General features: G+C 45.9%; 1 protein-coding gene across 2 annotated transcripts in view; it reads left to right on the plus strand.

Annotated features, from left to right (window-relative positions):
- The window catches only part of Epac (Exchange protein directly activated by cAMP), a 514,493-nt gene that overhangs the window by 95,724 nt on the left and 405,548 nt on the right, over positions 1 to 13,221 (plus strand). The gene's annotated exons all lie outside the window — the stretch shown is intronic.

The following is a 13,221-nucleotide window of genomic DNA, read 5'->3' on the forward strand; positions in this document are numbered from 1 at the left end:
AGCCAGATTAGTTCATGTGTAAATTTAAGAGTAGGACTCTTAAGTATAAAGTTTTTTAATACATGCGACTCACCAGGGGCAGTAAGAGTGTACAGCGCACAAGGAAAGTATAATGGCTGTACCAACCGCTTGAACTTCTTCTTCTGCTTCTTCACCTCGGCCAGGTACACGTGAGCTTAGTTCGTGACACGGCAATACACGCCGAACAAACTAGCTCTTTATTCAAACGGTAAAACAGATACCTGCTGCAAAATATTGCATCTCTGCACTGCGCAAGACATACAAGAAGTTTGTCTGGTTTATATAGATACTGCAACGAAGATAATCTGAATCCACGGTGGCAGGCGCTGTGAAGAAGGAAGTGGTCATCATCATTATTATTATCATCACCATCATCAAAAACATGTATTGTTATCTATTTACAGAGCCTTTTGTAGTAGTCCCTCAGGGTCTTCTTGGACACTCTTGACTTTATAATGCCAGTAAGTTTTTTCTCTTCTCTTCCCCCGCCAGGTTCTTCTTTCTTGGTGCTTTCGCTCGTTCTCGACTTTTCCTAAGCCGCTGCACTGTTCTCTTCTTCGGTATTCCAGGACCAAGGATGCTGGATGGCAACAATATTAACTGAATTTATCAACAGACAGACATTAGCGGTTACACTGAGTATATAGTAAACAAGGGAAGAAGGTTCACATTAACGAATGCGGCGGAGCAAAGGCCTCGGGGCAGTCCGTCTCTCCGATCGGGCACTTGATGAGATCGGTCCATTGTCTCTTAAGTCTCAGACCACATTGGAACATCTCAGTATATACTAAACAAGGTAAACGAGTTCATACTAACGATTGCTGCTGAGCAAAGGCCTCAGAGCAGTCCGTCGCTCCGATCGGGCATTTGACGAGATCGATCCGTTGTCTCTCAAGTCTCAGACCACACTGGCACCTCTCAGCCGCGCACATTCTCACCCCCAGCCGGGGACCATCTCTCCGGGTAGCGTAACTCGCACCGGCGGTGGCCGCCGCTGGAACCACCTGATTCGCCCGCGCCGCCTCGGCCCGACCCAAACACTCCCCAAAGACTCCCTTCTCCAGATGCCCCTACAGCGGCTCGCTGCGCGATTTATGGCGCTCGCCAGAACTCGTGCGCGAGAACCCCTGCCGCTCCCTTTTTCACCAAACAGCGTCCGGCCACCGCCTTCCCAAAGCAGGCTCTCTCTGGAAGCGGCCCGAGTGCGAGCCAACAGCACAACATTGCAATGCAACATATACACAAACACAGAGTGGACCCCAGAGAAGTTCGAGCAAACACGCACTTCAAGCAAACAAGAAGCATGCACAGATGAGTTTAACCAAGACGAACATTCACAGCGACCCTACACTGCCATTTATTAGACAGGTTTAGTTTAGCGTCCGCAACTATAGCGTACACTATACGAATATAGCGTACGCTAAGCAGCGCACGTTTTCTACAATTTTAGTTGGCCGGTGATATCGTCGGATCTCAGAGACCATATGCCGTCGTTGCGGCTATTTCGCGCCTTCAGCGACAGGTGGCGCTGACATCTCGAATGTTTCGTTCGTTAGGCTTCGACTCGTTCGAAACGAGAAGCGATCTCGAAAACACCACGAGGTTATCCATAATACTCTGTCGTCGAAGCGGCCTGAGACTAAGCGAAAGCCGTTTACTCAGTCATTTGCTACGAACGAAGTGCATTTTACAAAAGCAACGCCAAATTCAATTCGAAATGGGCAGCCGGGACCGCCGCCATGTTTCCCGCAAGCTCCGCAAACCCCGCAAAAACGCTAACGCTAACTCGTTTGCGTTGCGTACGCCCGCTATACCCGCTATTTCGTTTAGCGTTCAGCGCATGTGCAGTGACGATCCGCTATATTTTAGCGTACGCAATGGTACAGCATACGCTATACTAAATCTGTCTATTCTTGACTTTATATCGCACCTTTATACCGCCCCTTATAGGTGGGCGGTAGGTGGAAGTGTGCCGATATAGAGAACCGATGCGACCTCATGCTTCCGGATTGAACTACACAGCACGTAAGCGGATTTGAACGCGTCCGCATTTTCTTTTCATCGGCGCTTACGAAACGCTCACACCGTTCCAACCTTCTCGCACTGAGCAACCGTCGAGTTCTTTTGTCCCCGTCATCTCCGAGGTTAGCACGGATACATAACAGGAAGCGTTATGAAACCGTGGATTTCGTTCTCTTTGGCATACATCTCATTGTGCATGCGGCCTCGTGGACGGTCCATCTGAGTGTCGAAAACACGTTGCAGCGTGATTCACACCTTATTCTTGCCGCAGAGAGGAGAAAATTTCTGTATTTTTGTTTGTTTCCTTAGAAGCAGAAATAACCATGAGATCATTATCGCTCCATGATTAGCTCATTTCATTCGCGGACTTTTTTTTTTTTAGGTGCTTAGCCGATGCACGCGCTTCTCCTAAAAAAAAAAAAAGAAACCTGCGTTTTTCTGTGCCATAACCACGATCTGATAATGAGGCACGACGTAATGGGGGACTCCGCAATACTTTTTTTTTGCCACCTGCAGTTCTTTAAGGTGCACCTAAATACAAGTGCACGAGCGTGTTTATTTTCTTTTCTTCTTCTTTTTTTCATCTCGCCCGATCGACTTGCGGCCGCCGCTGTCAAAATCTCAGAATCGAGCCTGAGGCTCGGCATCGCAACGCCGTAGCCACTAAGTCACTAAGGGTTTGTTTCTATTAGGGCCGTCATCATCAGAAAATAATGCAACTTATGTCAAACAAATGAATTGAATTGTACTTAGCTAAGCTGAAGCTTACGTCTTTCTCGTTATCGGAAGCACGCCGCCTCAATTGCCCTTGCAACGAAACTGCCACACGAAAAGGGGTGGGGTTCTTCGTAAGACAATCAGCTAGGCCGTGCAAGCACAATGCATAACAGTAGAGCAAGTTGCGGACAAATCGAACGAGTAAAAACCGGAAGAAAGAGAAACAAGCATGACGTCCTGTGCGTGCCTTACAGTATACGGGCGTTGACAAGAGAAAGTCCTTTGCGCGCTCACGCTGAGCAAGCTCACGAGGCACTTAGCAGCATGCGTTGTTCGGAATCGCAAGCGCTTTAAGCGAACACGAAAAAGCACGTGGGCTATTTGATGAGGAGCGACAGGCATTCTTTGACATCCTTAAAAGTTACGGTAAGTTATTCTTAGAAGTTACTTTCTTCGTTGGCATTTGCATGTCTCTCCGCGCATGCATGTCGTTGCGTCGACGCACGCAGCGCTAGATACACGTGATTGCAGACTCTGTACCCGTAGTGCTTCTTCTTCCAGCCGGTGTTCAAAAAAAAATTGTTTTACGTGCAAAAACCACTTTCTGATTATGCGGCACGCCGTTGTGGAGGACTCCGGAAATTTCGACCACCTGGGGTTCTCTAACGTGCACCTAAATCTAAGTACACGGGTGCTTTCGCATTTCGCCCCCATCGAAATGCGGCCACCATGGCCGGGATTCGATCCCGCGACCTCGTGCTCAGCAGCCCAGCCCCATAGCCACCGAGCAACCACAGCGAGTATGCCGGTGCATTGCGGTGTGCTTCTTGTGTCGAATTACTACAACTTCATTTTCAAATATACTGGCCACAATGTTACTGCAAGCGTCTAACATGCCAAAACATTGCAGTGAAACACCCGTGACCGGTGTCCCTGTGACATACAGTGGACACAAACGAAACATGGTGAAAACAGGACATTCCAAAATGCATTTGATTCCATTACGTTTCTGACAAAGGACTTTATATACTCTTTATATGCGGTATCGTATGCGATCATGCATTAAAAGCAACGCTTCAATGCAAGTGTTAGCTGTAATGCGAAATGTAGCTGGCTCCTTGACGGCCGTGAGGCCCCGTGTTTTGCTGAGCTGATTGCATTCGTCATTCTTGTCGAAGAAATTTCCGCCTATATACACTTTTTTTTATTTCATTTGGGGAAGTATGGGAAGGGGAGGAGGTGAGGTTTCGAAGTACAAGCAATGTCGATAGACCGTATCATTTTAAAGACCTAATTATAATGACTGGTCATTACTTTGCTCATTCACCAATTTATTGATCGATCGATCCCGTGATGACAATGAGTTTATTTGCTTTACGGGACAAAGTCCGAAAAGATATAGCTTAGTTTGGCACCGTCTCGCGAAAGTTGCGGCACATTCAATTCCTTTTGCTTCTCGCTTCCATCTTACGATACCCGACGTCACTCCGCGGACTTCACTCAGGCGCAAGTTGCCACGTGTCCGCGGCATATGCAGATGCGCGGCACTCCCACTTGGTCCGGCGGATACTTGCACACGCCCTGGAAGCAGCCGCGCACGTTACACATGTCGCCGCAGATGTTTGCTGTGCACGGAAGCAGGTAGGTGATCTCGATCTCTGCGTAGCAACAGGTCGAGTTATAAAACTTCCGGCGACCACAACGTGTTAGAAACCAACAGCAACGGAACTTCACTTTGGCTCTCATCATCAGTATTTTTTTTAATGTTAATTGCAGGACGAAGGCCTCTCCCAACAGTCTCCAGTTACCCCTCGCTCTCCTCGATTTAGCCATGTTATAAGTGAGTAGTATATACTACTTAAGTAACTGTGGTAAAGCTATAGGGCTAATAATTGTCTATTCTTTTTTTTTCTTATTAGCCGCCTTCAAACAGCAACCAGCTTAGCAAAGTCACGTGCACCTGATGTTTGCCCTATGTGACCAGGACGTTGCCTCCGAGATTTCTCAGCGCGCCGCGAGCAGCCGCGGGCAGTGCCTAATCTGGAACGTCATGCGGAGAAGCCGCCCGTTCTGGGTTATACGTCACTTCCGGCAAACGGTGATGGCGGCGTTTATTTATTTTTTTTTCTGATTCGTTGTCAAAAACTCCTACTCTTGCGAGCTTTTCGTGACAAATCTACTCGTATTTCAAACATAATTTTTGTATGGCGGGTACTCTGCATCTGACGTACTTAAATATAGCCATTTTCCGTGATCAAAAATTTTGTTGCAGTTGGCCTTTGCGGCTACGCAGGAGGCATAAATTAGAGTAACGAGAATTCGCACACGCGTTTTCTATTATAGTAAATGCGCCATTCTTGGCTAGAACAAAGCTTTGCTGTAAGTGAGAAAAATGACGTAACTGCAAGAAAGTAACTAGAGAGTTTCAGAATAGCGTTTGCAACCAAATGGAAACGCATTACGTACGTAAAGACATAGAGTCGTCCTCCCTGCGCATGCTCCTAACGTTACTTGGTTTCTGTGGTTTACGTGCGCTATGATAACGTGCGTTATTTGGCGAGTTTAACGTTTCGTTAATGTTCGTAATGTTTATGGACGTTAAGAATAGCACTGTCGAACATGGCGGCACCCATGGCTCTCGCATCAGCGTGAATTCTCGTGATGGTTACGCTCTCACTCACGTTGATCGCCAGTAGCTATTGAAATGAGCTTTCGCTTTCTTCTGAACTCACTTGAAACTTTCGTTATGAGCGTAAAGCGCGTCCAATTTCTGAGATCGTTTGGTGATTCTGGCGCCCGTAGGCTTCACGAGACGCGTCCGTATAGCAAGAACAGGATGGTTGCTAATGGATCCTCTTGGCTTGGATGCGTTTGGCATGAGGCACCAGGCGGCGCCATGTTTTATAACGTCTTCCTTACGTTTGCGTTCTCCTACGGTAAGCTAAATGTTTTGAAAGGACGCGCGCTGTAACGTCCCGCAAAGGTGCTTACGTTTAGCAGCGAGAGACGCTAATCTAAAACTGTCTATCGTGCCTCTGTTCTTTGGGCGTGCGGAAGCAGACCGCGACGCTGATCATTATCGCGGCCAGATAACAGAAGGTAAATTACGGTGCTTTTTGAGAGGGAATAAAATGGTGCAGCGCGGCCGGTTCTTTTCACTAGACTATGAAAAGAAGTTCATCGAAGTTGGGCGATCATGTGATCATGCGCTGCCTCGCGGAGTGGGGTGCCCACTCTTGGCCGCGATCTTACTCACCGGAAGCCGCGCTTTCGGGCTGCGTATCGACATACTAAATCACCACCGGTACGCAGAAAAATACAAAGAGAAAAAAAAGTTAATGGGTGTAGATATCTGCCAGGCCAAACGCGCTTTGCATGCGATGAAGGTGCTTTTCTAATTCCGTATTACGTAGCCCTTCGCTACGACATCCGTTATAATCTACTGTGAAGTTTTGAGAGGTCAAGTTTCTCAATCTGTTATATTTTCAGTTAATATATATACACACGGCTTACCTCTTCGACGAAATGGGTCTGGAACGGCACCGTCGGCTAGGTAAGGAAATGAATATAAGTAGAGGGTTGGAAATTTCGGCACTGATAAACATATTCAGCCATGCTTAGACGACCCATCCGTGATGAAAGCTCAGAAAGTGTAAAATGTAAATACACTGATTTATCCAAAGGAAGTGTGTTTAACACTTGTAGTTGCACTTTAACATTTTTTACCTGTCGTGCATAACAAACTGAAGTATGTTTGCACGCAATGGCTCAACATCAAGTAGTCGTTGCAAAATCGCATTTTTTATCACAAAAAGACATCCTCTGTAATCTGCACGTATGTGTATTCTTACTTTGCATTCGTTCCTGTTTTTGTTTCTTTTTTGTGTCACTTTATGAGGCAGATACTGCTGTGCATTAGAAAGTTCTTAATTACTGTATCTAAGCTCTATTGAAGAATCCTTTGTGCAAAGCGATTTTAGGTGTATATCAAAACATATTTACTTTTTTTCCGACTACCGAAACATACTAACGTTATATTTTAAAACTTGCAAGAAGTTTCAAAATCCGCTTAGTTCTCGACTGGCCAGCGCGTATCAAGTCGTTCGTTTCAGTAGGCTTCTGTTTTATTTTGTTTATTCCTTTTTGAAGTTTGCCTTCATTTTTAGCAAAGTTCAGTGAACCGAGAATTGAAATACGAAGAAATAATTTTAAAAATTATGATATAAGATGATGGTAAACATTTTCTTACATCCACAAATGTTATAGAGTCTACCTCGGCATGAATTTGCCTCAAGTTCTTCAAGGAATATACATACGTAGTTTCAAGCGCAGGACGGTAAAATGCGACACAAAGCACGAGAATACGGGAATCGCGACACAGGAGCCCACGCAGGCGAACTTCCGCTATATCTCGGCTATTAGTTTCACTTTTGATTATCCTTCTAATGACGCCGAAAAAAACGTCATATAGAAAAATAACGAATGCTGGAATTATTCCAAGAGCATTCACTGAAAAGCAAAACGGATACAGTGAACATTCCAGTTAGAGTCTACCCTGGAGTAGCCATCATTCTGTACTCGCTTAAAGAATAAACGCTTCCCGTGGCTCCTTTTGTGTTGTTTAACATTAGGCATTTATGTTGAAGACACCCTATGGAGCCATCAAGAACCGCAAAACCAGTCCTATTGCTGGTGAATGTGGATGCCGTCTCGGTTTGACATGCGTGTCGATTGCAGTTCCTGACCTCATCAACAATGACACCATAAGTTTGCTACCCACGTATAGCACAATGCGTCTCAATGTGGCAACCTCCTGGCGCCAGATCGAGTTACCTTAAACCAAATAACAGACTTCTCCTTTCTTTCTTCTTCACTCTTTCTCTCTCTCTCTCTCTCTATGCAGAAAGCCCAGCCTGGCACAGAGTTCGTCGAGGTAGCGAGTTTCAATTACCATTCGGTTGACTCCACAAAAGTTAACATTCAACTCCTTCGAAAGAGTTCTGGGGCCGAATGAAATAAATCCAGCCTGACGTGACCTTTCGGTTCGGCTCTGTCTTGTTATCATGTTAATGTGCACCCACGCACCCGTTCAAAGGAGATGCTGTGCGGCGAAGTTGAAGTGTTATACGTTCTGATTTAATTCCGCAGTGCCGAGCCTTCCGCATTGCATATTTTCGCGAGTAAACGATCTCATTACCATGAGTAATGGAAAGGGCAAAGCGTCGGGCAGGAAACCAATCATTACATTTACTTCGCTATCGGTACAAATACGCCATCCGCGCATACGACCTTGTATCTCAGGCTCCAACGAATGAGGGTCTTTTGTTTTTTGTTTCCATTATTCTCAGCTGTGCACCTAACGAACGAGTGGGTTGCCTGTTCTCGCAATCCCGAGGGCACTTATTAAGCTATTTTGAAGATCTCATCAATACTAACTTGGCAACGTTGACTATTTAGCTCAAAGCAGTGAAAACACGTGTCTGTCAGCAGCAGTGAGTGACGTTTGGCTAGTTGGCATTGCATGATATTGAAATTCAAAACAGCGCGGCAAGACGAGAACTGACGAGAAGCAGAGATATTAAAAAAAAAATAGTTTGGAAAGTGTACGACGCAGCTCCTGTATCGTTTAATTTCTGTCTGTCCTCGTTTTGCAGCGCTTTTGCTTACTTCAAAAACGTGTGTGCATATCCATCACTATCTTTGTCACTGTAGAATCATAGGTTGCAACATCTGCCCCCGCCTTCCGTGTGTGCTGTGCATATATGGCCGATACAGCCCGAGCCTATCCCGTAGTATTTTGCGTGAAGGGTTCGTTTGATCTGAAGTAAAGCGGTCACCTTTTTTAAGGCCTCACTGTGCGGCGTCAGCTGCCATCTTCATTAACCTCATTCACGATCATTCTTTAGCGCAAGTGGAAACCAGCGACTCACCGAAGCAGACGAAAGCGGCAGCAGCAGAAACAACGCAGATCGTTATTAACATTTAGAAAGCCGGAGTTGCGCGAAGACTCCGCAAAGTGGGCGTTATCAGAAAAGTGCGGCCGGAAAAGAAAAATAAAGAAAAACTGGAACTTCCGAGACGGCTGCGGCGTAGATGAGGTTCGCGCACCGTTCGTTTTCGAATCCGTGCGCGAGGCGTGTCCTCGTTCTTTCCATCTGCGTATCGCCGGAGAGCGACGCCTCCATTGTGTAGCGAAACACCTGGTGTTCACGCCTATAGGCACAGTGAAATTTTCGGAAGCGGCCTTAAAGCGGGCCCGCGTTTTCCAAAGCGTCTCGGCCGGGCACCCAGTTCGCCACAAAAGGGGGAAACTGTGCTCTACTGTTTCGTGGGGCCCTTTTCGACCGAAAGGATTTCGGAGAGAGCCATTATTTCTTCACCCTAGAGGCAAGTGTTTGTTAAAGCTGCTTCGGGGCGTGAATTTGAGCTGAAATGGAGTGGACGCACCGAACAGTTTGGAAACTTGCAGACAAAAGGGCCGTGCGCGCAAAAATAGAAAATATTACATCTGGTCGTTTATTTCTTACATGTAGCATATACCGGTAGTGGTGGCGCTGTCGTATCTAAATTCTAAAACTGGTACAGCGCAACATACAAAGGAAGAAACAAGCCGGTCGAGACGGCCAGATAAAAGAACAGAGCGCTGACTTCCAACTGGTTTAGTGGCAAGTTGCACGAAATATGTGCCTACAAGAAAGCATCAGGACATTTCGTCACAACACTTCACAAAACGTCACGCCGATAGAAGGCTACACCATCGTGAGTCACAGAACGCGCAATTCTGTCATGCAAGGTTAAACTTATCTTCTTGATCAGTTTAACTTTGCATAACAGAATTGCGTGTTACGTGACTCCTGATGGTGTAGCCTTCTATCGGTGTGGCGTTTTGTGAAGTGTTGTGACGACATGTCCTGATGCTTTCTTGTAGGCAAATATTTCGTGCAACTTGCCAATAAACCAGTTGGAAGTCAGCGCTCTGTTCTTTTATCTGGCCGTCTCGTCTTGCTTCTTCCTTTGAATGTTGCGCTGTACCAGTTTTAGAATGCAATACCAACTCGCCCAATCCTCAACCCTAGTCGTATCTAAAGCTGTCACGAAATGCATGATGGAGACGCAAGGTGTTCCTTAGTAAAGCATGCGGTCACCGCTCCTGTTTTCTTTTTTTTTTCTTTTTTTTATACCAACTGTAGAATTGCACTGCACAACCAGAAGGAAAATATATTCAGCATACATGTATTTCCAGGTTTTCTGCCATGGGAATTGTAAGCAATTCAACTAGGACAACGAAGCTGTCTGCGGGAGCGGAAGCAGAAGAGGGCTGTTTAGCTTGGAATAAAAGGGCTTCAGCCCTATACGGGCTACTGTATTTATGTGCACAATATTAGCCTATTGAAAACAGTGTACTTATACTATAGATATGTGACTCGGTTATTAGGGAGGTATAAACTATATAACGGCTTTCGAGTGCTCGGTGGCGCAACAATTTTTTTTTTTTTACTTTTCGTGTTTCCTTGCGTTGTTATATTCATTATATAATACTGGCTGTACCTCAGTGCTGTCATGTGTTTCCCACTATTAGTCACCTACTGCGATGTAAAGGCTTGAATTTACTTTTCCATATTCACCTTTTCTTCCATGCTAAGCATGTTATATTGATAACTAATGGACTTGATTGTACTTATGTTCTCTGTAAATTTATTTTGCATTGCGTTTCTTTGCATAAGAAAATCACCTTTTGTAACTGTTCCTTCCCTCAAGCAACAATCCAGTGTAAGGAGCCTGTGAGCTATGTGCAGACAACACTACGTGAAAAAATGTTAAAACCAAATGATAGTAGTTAAGTAGAGCAATAAGCATATTGTATCTCATTTTACGAGGGCTTCTAATTTTACTAGTCAAGAAACTATATGCCGTCTGGTCGGTTTGCTTGGGCTTCTGCTTAGGTAGTTGCGCAGCACATACCCTCAGTGCAGTCGGGCATCTGTGAAGTCAGCAGACAAATTACATGCATGGCTCTCTCGTGGTTTCAGTACTTTTCGTGACACGGTACATCATATCGCACCAAGCTCACAATTATGGAGGAAGGAAGCAAGTTAGGAGAGAGTGCGACGTGGTAAACTTAAAGGCAAGGAAAAGTCGCCTCAGAACGTGATAATTTCACGGTAGGTTTTAACGTCTCCTACCGCTGCTCTCCAGCTACGTTCTTGCGAAAAGACAACGGGCGTGACAGCATCGCGCAGCTCCCGCGTTCGCACACTGCAACCGTAGCCTCTGGGATCGGGCGACGCGCACGCGTGTGCGCGCTCTTGGAGGCCATGGTGCAAATATGGAGCTTCCTACCAAAACTACCACAGGAACTCTGGCGTTAGTGTCTACGGGATATGCAAGCACGGCAGTTCAGGCGGCGTGGGAATGATGATTAGTTTACATGGATTTCCCTAAACTTCGTCCTTCCGACCTCAAACGGCTTTGTGACTTTGCAAACTGACCGTTTCCAGCACGATAGTGCTTTATAAATGACACAACTCGCAGCGATTATATGCATGCTCGCAGAGCCTTATTACCTTGTTGGTTTAGAAGAAAAATGGGATTGCTTCATAATTTAGGCTAATCAAGGCAGATAAACGCTAGTAAAGAAGACCGCAAGAACGTCTGAAGTCACAAGCACGAAGATCACGCAAGTCCGTATAACCAACTATCATTCCGATGGTAGCAGAACGGTCGCGGCTCCCGAGTTGCCTCTAGTAATTTTTGTAGGAAACTCTATGGTTGTAACGAAGAAGATAAGCATACATACGTAGCGATGAACGGCTGAAGTTACACGAGCATGCTGGCAGAAGATGTGCACAGAGCAATTGCCAGTGCATGCCGAACACGCCCATTAAAACCTACCGAGAACCAAGCTCACCGGGCCGAGTCTGCCGATCGCGGGGTCACGTGTTGGGCCGACTTTTGAAAGCACGAGTGGGCAGAATAAGGGAATGCGACAGCTCCACGCTTGTAGTTTGGCTTGCAAAGGCTGTATGTACGCGGGACTTGGTGGCAGCGAAAGAACATCGAGCGGCTATTGTGCCGCCTTCCTTGATTTCGATCACGTAGAGAAACGCCCTCCAACGCATTGCGATCACTGGCCGATCGGCCGCTGTCCATGCAGGCGCTACTCGGAACATCGCTCTTCGGCCCGCAAGGCTGTGAAGGCATTTATGCGTTTCCTGAGAGAGTATCCTGAGAGAGCCTGTGCGAACGCCTTTGACGGAGTGGTGCACCTGGGCGAGCGCGCGAATTCACCGCGTCTTTCCTTCCCCACCGTATCTATCTATCTATCTATCTATCTATCTATCTATCTATCTATCTATCTATCTATCTATCTATCTATCTATCTATCTATCTATCTATCTATCGCGCGAATACGTGCAAAATTGTCCCGCGACTGGCAGCTCGAGGCACTCTGCGTGCATTCGCGGACTTTTTTCCCGCTCAGAAAAACGCTTTTATTTAGCACGTATTGAGCGACCGAAAGCTGTATCGGGAGTTTTTTCAGGTTGCTCTACAATTTTCTCATTGACACTTTTCATCTAACTGTAATGTTTGAGAAGTTGAATAACTAATTAATGCTAATTATGTAATTAGGCGGAATGCAAAAAAATAAGCTGAGCATCTTCAAGCGACGGCAAACAACACTGCTTTAGTTTTGTCCAGCTGCACGTCATTTGCATATTTCGAAGTGTTGGTGCAGGATAGCCAACGGGAGGTTTTTCAGGTCAACATCTCTGCCTTCTCCCTTTCTTTCCTCCTCCTCCTTGGCCTTCCTCCACGCCTACAATTTTCTTTAGCTTTCGTGGGGAGTCGCATATACTTTCCCTTCAAATGACAGACCTGAGACGTCCAGCGCATTAATTATTTCGCACGAAGAAAACGAAATGTGAGCATTTCGGCCCCGCGGATACATTCACTGTTCGCCAAGCGCTCTGGCGAGTCAAGCTGATTAACGAGCGAGCGTAACAAGAACGGCAAGGAAAAAAATACAAATATATAAGTTACCTCGCTAACTTACGGCCAGCTTTCAGCTACGAAGCGACGACAAAGCAGAGTCATTTAGTTATCTAGGTGATGAAGCGAAGTTCAGCATCTTGGAGCCTGCGTAACACAACGCCGCACATTCTGAGCTGAGACCATTTGTTCTCGGTGATAAATAACGTGCTTCCAAGTTTCTGCCCTCCCTGTTGCCTGTACTGTCCATTCAACGAAAAGCGCATTGAAATGCACCTGAAGGCACCTTATTACGTGAGTTAGAACAAATTCGAGATATAAATAAAACAAAGTGACGTGTGATCGCAAACCATTAAAAACGAGCGCTTTTCTCAGCTGGGGAAAGGAGTTCACCAGTATCCCTCGCGCTATTGATTTCTCGAGCTATATGTTCAAACTTAAACTGATTAAATTCGTTTGTTCAATAAAAAT

Source organism: Dermacentor variabilis, chromosome 2 (assembly GCF_050947875.1).
Source record: "Dermacentor variabilis isolate Ectoservices chromosome 2, ASM5094787v1, whole genome shotgun sequence".
Classification (NCBI taxonomy): domain Eukaryota; kingdom Metazoa; phylum Arthropoda; class Arachnida; order Ixodida; family Ixodidae; genus Dermacentor; species Dermacentor variabilis.